Here is a 14,025-nt window from a genome sequence, read left to right on the forward strand (position 1 = left end):
GGAAACTGAGACAAACTTGGCCTAACTTCTCCTGACCTTGAACACATCACAAAATTAATCTCTCGGTGCCTGTCCACGAAAAGGTGGCCATGAAAAATTGCCTTTAGGACCCTTCCAATCGAAGATCTGATCTGCATGGAACTCAGTTGATTGCCTTTCTTTTTTTTCAATCTCCTTCTTCATTTAATGGACCTTCCAGGGGAAAAGTACATCTCGGCGAGTAATTAGCTCCTCGTGTAATGCAGTGGGACTACTCCTCCAGGCAGCGAGGGAGGCATCTTTTCGCCATTGAGCTAGAAAAGGCAGATGGTAGGTGAGCAAAGAGAGCGGGAAGGAGGCCGGAGAGAGTAAGGATGCGCAGGCTGCCCCAGAGTGTCAGCCAGAGCATGCTCTACGCGCAGTGAGTGTGGGGGAAATGCTCTGCAGTCCTGGGAAGCAGCCCAATGGAAGGTAGGATTAAAAAAAAAGAAGCAAGTTGGCATATGTTTATTTTTGCTCAAGAGCAAGAAATGTACTATTAGGAAGAAAATAAAGCAAACAGAAAGCCAACTTTCTGTTTGGATTGGTTTAGAACATAAATTAAACATACTAATTATAATCTTTTATTTATCTTGGGGACACCAAGCTCCCCTCCACCACTACCACTCCCTGGACCCTCCTCCACCCCCTCCCCCAAGCAGAATATGCGGAATTAAATCTCTTCTAGGATCTGATCAGAATCTCATTGATGTCCCCAATGAGGACAGTTGTCCCTGTCCCTGGATTCTGCCTCACCCCAGCCCCCACCTTGGAGCAGCAGATTTGTATCTCATGCCTTCTCCTCGTGTCCTTCCCTGCTTATCATTAAAAACACGGGCTGGTCATTTTATTTTTGTTAAGCATTCCAGGGAGGCGGGTGGTCCACTTTAATCAGCTCACACAGCTGTTAAAAGAAAGTGCCCATGCCTCCAGCACCTTGTAACTGCAGCTACACTGCTCTCGGTAGTGTTCGGCTGCCTTAGCTAGTTCCCTGCTTCAGCTGGCAAGGCTCACTTCCTGTGAAACATCCCTGAGGAGAAGCCACATGGACCTACCCTGATGCAGCCCTGGGTGCTGAAGCAGCCGTGTGGAAACCCCTGCCAGTGCTGAGATACTTACAGGCTCACTGGATTCAAAGGTTTTCTACCCACTGACCTGTGATCCTCCTGCACTTGGCATCATTTTATGTGTTTTGTGAGTTTGAGGAGGACTTTGTAGATCAGCGTGGGACATATGGGTTAAGTCAGACTTAGGGGCTTGGACTGGATGGGGTTGGGATGCTTTCTGAATGTACACTTACCCTTTGTATAAAAACCTCTCTTCTACACAGATGAGTTTCTGTGGTTTTGTTTCCCGAGTTTACCCAGACTAACACAATCACCATTTATATAAGAGAAAAAGACTCTGAACAACTCTCTCTCTCTGCCATTTTGCCTTCTTGCCTGCAAGAGCTCTCTCTGTCTGCCTCGTGGGGTGGCCCCACTTGGGGCTTCCTGACTGTGAGAGCTCTTGGCTCCCTACCAGGTTTCCACCAACTTTGGATCCATGCAGCTCTGCATGCACCGGCTTATAATCTTTCTGCTTCCCAGTTCACCATTCTGCGTAACAGGCACTCAATGAGGTCAGGCTGCAGAGGGACCTACAGACTAGCATGTGGCCTATGGACTTGAGTTGGACTGGGCTGGGGCTCCTTCTTGATGTAAGGTTGCTTCTTGATATTAAGTTCTTTCTGTACACAGATGAGTGTGCCTAACACAGTATGGAATCCGAAATTTAAAAAATAATTTTATTGGAATATACTTCACATGTCATACCATTCAAGCCTTCATTCACATTAAGTAGATTTATGCAATCATCACCCCAATTAATTTCAGAATATTTTCTTATACTTGTCGCTGTGAGTTTTTATTGGACCTACATTCGGGGAAGGCCCTCAAGGAGAGCTGGATTGACACCATGGGCTCGAGGATAGGAACCTTGTGAGGATGGCACAGGACTGGGCAGTGTTTTGTTGTTTGTGCAAAGGGTCACTGTGGGTTGGAACATGAGCCCTAACAACAACAACAAACATGAAGAAGAATACTTCGATCATCATTTTAAATGTAGAGTTGGTAGCACAAATCAAGAATCCTTCCGAAAATTATTTTAAAGTATTTAACCAATAAGATCACAAGAAGAAAAAAAGAGAACATTACTGAGAATTAGGCCCTGAGTCTTCCTCTCAGGGAGAGGATGTGGAGAGCCCCCTCTCTCCCAACCCGCTGCAGCTCACACCCGGCAGAGGTGGGGGCCACTTTTCAAATAAAGGACAATGATTAGAAAGAATTGTCAGAAGAGTCATGGATTAGAAATCTTCTATTTGAAGCTAAGTTTACAATTGCTGACCAAGAAGACAGCAAGGATGATCATTTGATGTTAAGGGTCCATTTGTGAAAGTGGTTGGTTTATAGAGGATTTTATAGGCATGTTGTAAGTGGGAGCGTCCCTAGTCTCTATAGTCTACAAGGAGTCCTGGTTGTGCAATGGTGAAACACTTGGCTGCTCACTGAAAGGTCGGTGGTTTGAACCTAGCAGTGGCTTCTTGGGAGAAAAGATCTGACCATCTGCTTCCACAAACAGAGTCTAGGAACTCTATGGGGTGAGTGCTGGCCTGTCACGTGGAGCTGGCCACTGTGACTTGAAAGCAACAATAAACATAAAGAAGTGTTTTCTCCACCTATCTCGTTTAACCTTCTTCAAATTTTTATTCACGCTGGGCCTGTGCTTTTGATACTACCTCTGGGAGTTTCCTCTCAGTTTCAGGCAGACATGGAAGAGTTAAATTTTAGAAGAAGATCAGGAAGGGAAGTCTACTTTGAGCAGACCCCGATGGACCATTAACACCCCTGGGAAGATCTCCAATTATCACGAGTTCTTTCTGTAAGAGTTTATGAGGTGTGATGAGAGCGCAAAACAGTTCTATTAATAAACAATAAGTCCTCTGTGCCACCTATCACTCGCTTCACCTTCATAAAGGGCTGTGAGACTCAGTGCTCTAACAGGAGACAGTATGTAAGTTCTCGAGCCCGCTGATAGCTACAGTCCCTTCCATTCACTTATTGGTTCAAGAGTATTTAATTGTACAAAAATTGCCTATATTTGAAAGACTGTGAAAAGTCCTTTCCCTCCTGTTCACTCGCATCTGTCATCACCCACGGCACGAGACTTCCCTTTTCTCCCTCTGCTAAGTCAGCCCTATTCCTTATTCCAGCCTGTCTCAAATCTCGTGTGAAAGTCCCAAGGTGCTTGTTCATGCACCGTAACATTCCGGAAACTCTGCCTTCGTGGGTTTTGGGGGTGCCAGGAGTTGGAATTGACTCCACAGCAAACACTTTGCTTCTTGGCTTTTTTCATGACTCTGTTTGGTGTCCCGTGTTGGGGCCCCGCGTTGTTCTCGTTAGATGCCGTCTAACAGATTGTGATTCACAGCAGCCTTGATTGCACAACAGAATGAAGCACTGCCCCGTGCTCACAATCGTGGTTACATCGGAGCCCTTTCCTGCAGCTGCGGTATCAGTCCATCTTGCCGAGGGTCTTCCTCCACTCTACCAAGCAGGCTGTCCCTTTCAGGGACGGGCCTGTTCTGATAACCTATCACACATACGTACGGCTTAGTTATGTACATTAAGAAAAACAGACGGTTTCTGGAGGATTCTGATGCAACCACTGCTCCACAGAAGCCTGCATAATCGTTCATTTGGCTCTCCACCCAAGCTCGCCTGCTGACCTCAGTCTGCATGCACCTGACTTCACCTGACTTCTTCTTGTCCCGCTGGCTGTGCCAAATGCGGTCTTTCATAGAGGCTCCATTTTGGAACTTGACATTCTAGCGGAGCACTCAGCTCTTGGGTTCTAGCTCCTGTGGTGTTTTGTACTCGCTGTGTAAGTAAACCCGTGTCTTCTCAAAGACTGTAAAATGGGGAAAATGTTATCTAGTATATCGAATGAATAGATAACATATACAGAGTCTAGAATACAGTAAGCACCCAGCAAATATTAGGAATTGTTATTATTAACAAACATCCCCTGTCAATCTCTCCATTGACTGCATTCACATCTTTCTGCTCATCTCCCCTCCCCTCCCTGAGCCTTGGCCAAACTGAGAATTAATTGTTGATCTATTCTGACAAATGGCAGCCCCTGGATTTGGGACTGTAATTTTTATAGAAACAGATCATCAGGCCTTGTTTCCATGGCCTGGCTAGGTTGGTTTGAACCACAAACTCTTAGGTGAGTAGTTGAGCACAAATAATTTGAGCCAAATGCTTGTTAGCTTTGTGTGGGATGAATCCCAAACTATTGTGCCAAGTGTTTGCAGACTGCCCTTCCCACACCTAGTCCCAACACGATGTTCCCAACTGAAAATGCCCAAAGCAGTCTTTCCAAACCAATTACAATTCACCAGCAGTGTGGCGACAGAAGAACATGTGAAATGTCCTCACTCCATGGGAATAGAAGCACGCCAAGCCTAATCCCTCTTCATTCACGGACAAATAAACGGCAGGAAAAAGCAGGCAGGGTCTAGGATGGAATTGTTACTGATTACCAAAGCCTGACCAGTCAAATCAACTAAATCCAATGTGGCACCTATCTTAGATTATGAGTCGCTAATACAGCGGTTCTCAACCTGTGGGTCGCGACCCCTTTGGGGGTCAAACAACTCTTTCACCGGGGTCCCCCAATTCATAACAGTGGCAAAAGTACAGCTATGAAGTAACTACGAAAGTAATTTTATGGTTGGGGGGTCACCACGACATGAGGAACTGTATGAAAGGGTCGGCATTAGGGAGGTTGAGAACCACTGCTCTAATGAGAAAACCAAAAACCAAACTCAGTACTGGCGGCTCATAGCAACCCAACAGGACAGGGTAGAACTGCCCATGTGTGTGTCTGAGACAGTCATGCTGTACTGGAGGAGAAAGCCCGGCTGTCTCCGGAGGAGCAGCTGGTGCTTTTGTGCTGCTGACCTTCCGGTTAGCAGCCCCCTGTATGACCGCGACACCACTAAGGATCCTTCTCTAGTAAGAAGACGAGATAAATTTGATCATGGAGTGGGTTGATATTAAGATTATTAATGTTTTAGGTATGGTTATTCTTTAAGGTCCCTATTTTTTAGAGATACATATTGAGATGGTTAGGAATAAGAATGATATGCTATGCGAGATTGGCTTTAACACATTTCAGGAGAAAAGGTTGACACCAGATTGATAACTCTTTGACTAGGAATCCACTTATACATTTATTGTCTCCCAATCGTGACCTAGACAAGGGTACCATTATCCTGTTCTCTGTGCATTTAAAATAGTTCATAATAAAAGGCCTGAAAATATATAGTAATTTAGTAGTACCCCATTAGCTATAGACTATATGACCTTCACATGACATTCAGACTCTAGCTCTTAGACAAGCACAGCTGTTTTTTGTTTTGTTTTCTTCTTATCCTCTTCTGCAGGTTCTCTGATTTCCCACAAAGCTCAATCATAGAGGAGAAACTCTCCATCTTCAGAGCTTCACAGCTTTGTCCACACCATGCCCACTCCCTGAGAGGCCACTGGGCCCCTATCTGTGTGGGTCTTGCTTGCTCATCGCTGAATATATATATGCGCATATATCCCAAATTTTGTGAATTCAAAGAGCCACCATACCAGTATAACACATGGTCCCGCGTGTCAGCACATTGAACGGGATGCAGAAGGGTAGTTCATCTGTTCTGCTTTGTGGGTACAGGTTGTGCTCAGCGAGTATATGGGTTGAACAGGGGAATTCAAGATAGTTTGGCTCACATGGCAAGTGCCTTTTAGTAGATGGCTGAAAGGCTGGGCACAGATAAAGTTCGCCAGATAAGGGCCCTACCTAAGGCCTTTCCAACATAGCAGCCTAGGGGCAGTTTGCCTTTTAATGTGACAGCTCACAGCTCAGAGGTTCCACAAAAAAAGTATTCCCAAGATCAAGTCTTCCAAAAGACCAAATGATGCTGCCAGTCTCTCAAGGTCTCAGCTAGAAACCATCACAGATCAAGTCCATCAACGTCTATTGATCCAAACCTGGATTCGGGGAAAGGGACACAGAACCCATTTCTTAAAGTGAGATTGTCAGGTGATTGTGGCCTTCTTTAATCCATCATCCCATTTGGCTTTCAAAATGGAGCTCAGCATCAGAACAAAAAATCATATCGTTGTGAATGAGGGGGCGAGTGTGGAGTGGAGATCCAAAGCCCATTTGTAGGCCACTGGAGATCCCCTTACAGAAGGGTCTCAGGGAGAAGATGAGCCAGTCAGGGTGCGATGTAGCAAAGATGAAACATACGACTTTCCTGTAGTTCCTAAATGCCCCCCCCCCCCAATCCCCTTATCATGATACCAATTCTACCTTGCAAGTCTGGCTAGACCAGAGGATGTACACTGGTACAGATGGGAATTGGAAACACAGGGAATCCAGGACGGATGATCCCTTCAGGACCAGTGGTGAGAGTGGCGATACTGGGAGGGTGGAGGGAGGGTGGGTTGGAAAGGGGGAACCGATTACAAGGATCTACATGTGACCTCCTCCCTGGGAGATGGACAACAGAAAAGTGGGTGAAGGGAGACGTCAGACAGGGCAGGATATGACAAAATAATAATTTATAAATTATCAAAGGTTCATGAAGGGAGGGGGGAGCGGGAAGGGAGGGGAAAAAATGAGGAGCTGATGCCAGGGGCTTAAGTGGAGAGCAAATGTTTTGAGAATGATGAGGGCAATGAATGTACAAATGTGCTTTACACAATTGATGTGTGTATGGATTGTGATAAGAGTTGTATAAGCCCCTAATAAAATGATTTTTTTAAAAAGGAAGGAAGAACAAAATGGAGCTCAGATGTTACCTTCTCCAGGAAGCCTTCCTTCCTTCCCCAAACTGATCAGAAGCATGCTTTCTTTTGAATGCCTCAATCCTGCTTTCCCTTTAAATCTCTCCCCATTCTACCTTAGTTGTATTGGCTTGCTTAATTACCTTTTTCTCCTTGGGATTTTAGGCTTTTTTGAGTGCTTCAATTTCTTTGCTTTCATTGTCTTGTTCCATAAAACCTAACCTGATCGGTGTTTGGTAAGTGAGTGAATGTGGCCATCAGGAAGATAACCTGGGGTTACAGATCTTGTATCAATGGAATTTTGCATTGACTCTGTTGATCTTGTTATTGAGTCTGTTGCATTGAATCTGTTGATTTGTTATTAAGTTTGATATTAGAAAAGACTACTATGGCTTCTTGGCCTTTTGGCTAAGATCAAGTAAAAAGACTATACTACCCATTAAAAACTCACAGCAAAGTTTTTGTTACATATCTTTTTATCACAGCAAAGTGAACAAATAAGCCGGCGGTCCAGGAACAGTCGGTCATCAACAAGGAAGCCTGCACAGTGGGCATCTATTAGATGTCAACCAGAACAACTGCTGGACTCCAAGGACTGGGAACCATAGGGTTAATTTCCATTCTCAGCGGCGGGTCCTCATAACCCCTTCCTGTTTATTAAGGAAGTTTCCAGTTGGAATTTTAATAACTTTTGCCATTTGAACTAACTAACTGAAGCCAAAGGCGGGGAGAAGGGGAAAGTTTCCCTCAGTCTACAAAAATATTAAGAAGCACAAAGTCACGATTGTGCACAGTTCCAGCCTACTAGAAGTTTCTGTGCGCAGGGCCTGCAGAAGGGTGCCCAGGATGCCAAGGGCAGATGTGACTCGCTTAGGCCAGGTGAGTGTTGATCGCAGCCAGGGAGCCTCGAGACAGCCAGAAGCTGCAGAGAACGGACATTCTTATCACTATAAGAGGCCAGTGGTGCTACGATAAGATGTGATTCAAACAAATGAGCAGTTTCCAATCCCTTCTGAACTTCAATTTTCAGAATTGTATCCAAAAAGGCAGCGAAAGTTTGAGGAGACTAGGAAGACATTAACCGGTGGCATTACTATCACGTGAGAACAGTCCTGAGAGTCCTCCCCCATTCCACACCAGACCAAACCAAACTCACTGCTACAGGGGCCACGCTGGCTCATAGGGACCCTACACGACAGGGTAGAATTGCCCTGGCAAATTTCCACGACTGTAACTCTTTACAGGAGTAGAAAACTCCATCTTTCTTCGGCGGAGCGGCTGGTGGTTTTGAACTGCTGACCTTGCCGTTAGCAGCTCACTCAAACATTCCAAATTTCAGGCATCTTCCTGGTACAGCTTGATCTTGGCTACTAATGAGAAGGTTACTAGTTCTAATTCACCCAGAAGTGGCCACAGGAGAGAGTCCTGGTGCTCGGCTTCCATAAGGAGCACAGACAAGGCAGTCCTCTGGAGCACTATTCTCTATAACACATGGGCTCCCCCAAGCCAGACGAGGCTGAACGGCAAAGGGTTGTTTGTTATTGTGGTTCTTTGGTTGTGGAGGAGAGGATTACAATGAAATTTCTTAATATGAAACCCAAAGCAATAACAACCAAGTGGACATACCAGGATAATTCAAGTATCGGTGAAAAATCATAGAAGCCTTTATTAAACAAAATACCCAAATGTAAAGCTATCATTCTGCAAAAAGTATGCCACCTCATCTATAACATAGACCTCTATAGCCTCTGTAGGTGAGTTCCCATCTAGTTAACCCCTCACAGAACAATTCTGTGCTCTTCTTTTTCGTGTGTGTGATAATTATGGATTTTTCTTTTTTTTCCCTTTTTTTCTTTTTTTAGATTAACTTTATTTCTTTTTTTAAAAAACATTTTATTAGGGGCTCATACAACTGTTATTGCAATCCATACACACATCAATTGTGTAAAGCGCATTTGTACATCATTCTCAAAACATTTTCTCTCCACTTAAACCCCCGGCATTAGGTCCTGATTTTTCCCCTCCCTCCCCGCTCCCCCCTCCCTCATGAGCCCTTGATAGTTTATAAATTGGTGTGCTCTTCTATTTATACCACATCAAAAAAAAATGGTGGCTTTGGCATCTTTGAGGGGATCAACACATGTTCCATTTAAATGTTCTTTGAGTTGCCGGAAACAGGTGAATCCTGTCCTATGTATGCATAATCCTGCAATAGCAATGATCTGCAAGTCAACACTGAGTGGGTGCAGGTGACAGAGTTAGACTATACTCACAGAAATGCCAGAGAGGTTTCCAAAAGCACATCGGAAAATATTAACAAAGATCACAGAACTTCCCCCATCAACTTTTTGAAGCTGTCTTCTATATAGATTCGACCGAGGATGTTTGTACAAATGTATTTGCCTTCGCCACAAATTTATCCATGAATATGGTGGAGCATACAGGGGGCAGAGTTATGAGAACTTGTTAGACATAATCAAGCACTCAGGAAATGAGCCCCACGGCCTGAGAAGTAAGTCAGATGGTGGTCTCTGGAGACCCAAGGTCAACTGACTTAACAGAGTCTACAAAATTAATGTTCTCCATCCTACCTTGACACGTCACAAACAGGATCTTAAACGCTAGGGAGCAGCCAGCTAAGGTGCAGCTATCGGTGATAACATTAGAAGACAGATGGAAACAATTAGTGTAATGAACTCATGGACAACATGGACATCAGTCTCCACAACCCTGAGGCCAGAAGAACTAGCTGGCACTTGGCTAGCACAGCCAACTACTATGAAAGGGAGCTCATCAGATAGAGCGGGAGAAAATGTGGAACAAAATTCAAAATCATAGAAGAGATTCATCTGACTGGTCAGATAGAGACTGGTGGGATCCCTTTAGTGACCCTTCAGATTTGGAATCGAACCCGCTCCCTAGGCTCCGATTTCAGCAAAGCAATCGTCTGATTGATTCAGAGGGGAACACCACCACTGCAGAGGTACTTCTACTTGAGAAGAATCAAGCATGGAGGTCCGAGGGGCAGCATTTACCCACGTGCCAAGTCGGGAAGGGATAGGAAAGGAGGAGGAATGGAACGTGAAACACATGTGGGCTAAGTGATGTTACCCCGAGGGGACTACAATCAATTACATGAAACAAACTGTGTGTGAGTTGTTGAATGGAAAACTGATCTGCTCTGCGAACCTTCATTCACCCTGGAAAATAAATAAATAAACATGCAGAAGAGAAGAAAGAAAAATGGGAAAGTTCACATTTTCAAGAGGATGGGGAAAAATTCTTCAGCATGACTTTGGACTTTTTCTCACCAATGTAGTCTTTGCTTTTCTTAAGACTTCTTTCTAATAATTGCTGTGTGTCCTTTGAGAAATCATCTCGAGATGATCCCTTTGGAATCTTCCAAAACAGTCGCTCATCACCTTGCTAGCTGACCCCTCTGCCTTGAACTCAGCTTTGAGATCTCCTCAACCTTTCTTAAAACAGGTGATCCAGTGAAAAACTCTTGTTTTAGGTAAGGCAACATTCCCTCAAACTTGTTGCAGTACTTCTGTGACTTGGGGAGATGGCCGCTTGAGTATTGTTTAAAAAAAAAAAAATTATCTTAAAACAATTTTTCCATGGCATAAAAGTATGTTTGTTTCTTGTGGGGGAGGTCAGATGCTTACAGGCATCCTCCCTGAGGGCAATCAGTTGCCAGACTGCAGGGGGCTGCTCCCTGCTGTTAAGGACAATGTACAGGCCTGAAGTCATTGATTTGGTTCCTGTAGGTGGAGTTCACACCCTACTATGGAGATCCAGAGAACAGGTCAAAGTTAAACTGTCATCCTTAATCTAGGATCTGCCTGTCTTGTCACATGTATACCTCCAACCCCTCCTCTTCCTATTGTGTGTATGTCCCTAGACCACCCCCTCTCACTGCTGTATAACCTACAGTGCAACCCCTTCCTGTGAAGTATGTCTTTACCTGTAATTAGTGGGCTTGCCTGACCCCAAAGATATATAGGCCTGGGTTAGCAATAGAGAGCTCTCCCTTCCTCTCTCTCTCTCTCTCTCTCCTCTCCCCCACTCCCTTGGCTCCCCTTCTCCTCTCCCATCCTCTGTTCCCTTTCCCTTTGCCCTCTCTCTCCACGTGGACCACCAAGCAGGGCTGAGGTGAGCATTACTACCATGAATTGTGTCTGACTCCATTATTTTAATATCTCTTATTTCTCATGCTCTCGATGACTTTAATATAATATTTATATGTCTCAACTGTACAATTGTGCTTACTGAACCCTTGGCTAGTGGTGGGTGGCTGGCACCCCCTCATACCGCAAATTTCTTCAAAGAATCCCTAATGAGACTAAGATAAGTGTCTTACCGAGAGAACTTGTCTGAAACCATCCGCTCCTGGCAGAAATGGGTTTCGGCACATTTTGTTTGGAATAAACCTGTGCATACATGAATCAGGACCCTACTAGCAATCATTTTAACGTACCCTCAGACCGTTTAGGATTTATAGAAGGATCTTGCAACTCCATGGGTACTAGGTACCAGTCTTAGGACTTTCCGACTAGAGCTAGATACCAGTTTTTCAAAAGGTACACCCCAGGTACCATCTCATGTGCCCAGGAGCTAGGCAGGACTCGTTTATGGGGAAGCAGGGATGGGGACGCAGAGGCCATGAGTACCTCAGGCTCCAAAGTTCCTGAGCAAATTCTTGCTTCATCAATGACTCAAAACTCTTCCTTTCTGCTTAGAAGGGACATCTCCATAACACCACAGAAGATTAATTTCTTCAGCTAAGGCAGTATATCTCCAAAAAGCTTTGCTTAAATATAAATATTTCTCATAAGGTCATAACAATAACATTGCCACCGTCTGTGGATGAGAAAAATAAGTACTAGCAACACAGCAATGGCAACCTGACCTCAATGAAATATTCCATCCAATCAAATAGTGGAGCTAACCAGGTGCGGTCAAGTTAACTCCAACTCATGAGGGTACGTGTAGCGCCAGGCACCATACATTGCTGTGATTCTCTTCCAAGATGCCTCTCAGTGGACTCAAACCTCCATCTTTTTAGTTAGCAGCCGAGTGCATGAACCATTTGAGCCACACCCAAACTCACTACAGCAAACCGACTGTCAGTGAGTTGAATCTGACTCATAAGGACCAACAGGATAGAGTAGAACTGCATCTTGAGGTTTATGAGACTGTCAGTCTTTCTGGGAGCCAACAGCCTCTTTTCCCCCCTTTGGAGTTGCTGGTAGATTTGAACTACCTGACCATGGAGTTAGCACCCCGAGTTTATCCCATAGCAGTACAGGGTTTCTTTTGCACATCCAGGGACTCACAATTGTATAGGCAACTGTTCCCATCAAAGTTCTGCCCCAGACATTGGGCTAGGCACTCCACACGGAAAGCTTAAGGCTCAATTCCGGTTCTCATTGGGGAAGCAGGACATAGATCTTAAAATGACAAGCAGCAGTAAATTGTAATTCGATTTTGAAAGCAGGTTGAAAGTTATCCCAGGCGTGGCGTATTCAGGACCGAAATCACCCAGGTTAAAATTATTAGAACAACAACACTAAGACTTACCAAAGCGATTTGTAATTTCCAAAGCACCATCACATAGAGTTCATTATTCCAAACTAACAGTTCAGGGATGAGGTTAGTCCGAACAACAACAGTTAAGACTTACAAAAGCGATTTGTAATTTCCAAAGCACCATCACATAGAGTTCATTATTCCAAAGGATGAGGTTAGTCGTCTTGGCCGAAACATGCCTTTCCACTCTAAGAGCCCCGCAAGACTTGTCTCACCTAAGATGCCTACCTGGGAAATTTCCATTCCTTTTTCATGGTGATCACGCCCTTTGTATCCTATGAGCCCTTGAGCTTGAAACTGTATACCTGTTTCCTTTGTGAGGTTTAGACTTTGTGCTACGTTTTCCCTTTACGCTGTATCCTATAGCAATATTTCATATTTCACTATTAGAACCTCTAAGCTTTGGATGCATCCTTACGAGTCACTGTGTACCGTCTGGCCAGTGAGTCTCATCCTCAGACTGCTTGGCAGTGCAGGAAGCGGGGTGGGGGTGGGGGGAGCACCCTGGTTGTTGACCAGTCTACAACTCTGAGGTTGGGGAGATGTGTCACCTGAGAGGGTTTCCAGGAGCCCATCCTGTCAGTGTTCATTCTACTTTTGGAGTCTGACGAGCAGAGGATCCCCTGACCCCAGACAGGTGTCACCGGACACAGCCACCTAATACTCCTCGTATGGATTGAAGTCAACACCACCTACCTCCCCTTCTCCTGCCAAATATGTGCTGCACACCCTAAGGCCGGTGCAGTTTCATTTGGGAGTAGCGTTTTGCCTGTTATGCTCATGGGGTCGTAAGTGACTTTGGGGTCTGGCTTCGTTCACTTAAATACTATTTTTGAGACCCATCCTGATTGCAGTATATATCGCAAGTTGGGATTGCTGTGTAGATCCCACTGTATGGCTATGGTAAATGCATTTATTTCCCTACTGACAAAATCGTTTTGATTGTCCTGGAATCCAGATTTCTGGGTTCATGAAGTTGGGGTGACCCACCCTGGCTATCCACTCTTAGGTGTCCTTTGCGCCCTGAAGGAAACTCTAGGTCAAACAATAGCTTAGTAAGAAGTTTAGTGGAGATTGTTTGGCCTTAGGCATTGGGATCTGGAATTCTAGAGTCTGACTAAAGGCAGTTTGGGGAAGTGCAGCATGCATTTGGTGACTGTTGCTGTACCCTGCTCTGTGCTGTGATCCTTTCTTCTGGGAAATTAACACAACAATGGCCTATACGGACCAATTTCACCGTTCCCTCTTTGGACCCCCTCTCCGATATGTCCAGGTGGTGCTGCCCAATTAGAATTGTATCTATTTGGTTACCCAATTAGAATTGTATCTATTTACAATAAATATATTTGCTTACACTAATTTTTGGTGTTTTCTAAGCAATTTAGGTTCATGACACTATCCATCCGTGGATATACGTTTGCATTGTTTTCTTTTTTGGCTATTACAAATAAAGCTGCTGTCTATGAATATTGGCATACATGTCTTTATATGGACACATGTTTCATTTCTCTTTGGTAAACATCAAGGAAGT

The sequence above is a fragment of the Echinops telfairi genome, unplaced genomic scaffold (assembly GCF_000313985.2).
Source record: "Echinops telfairi isolate 266 unplaced genomic scaffold, ASM31398v2 ScPeMD7_7467;HRSCAF=8505_1, whole genome shotgun sequence".
Taxonomy (NCBI): Eukaryota; Metazoa; Chordata; class Mammalia; order Afrosoricida; family Tenrecidae; genus Echinops; species Echinops telfairi.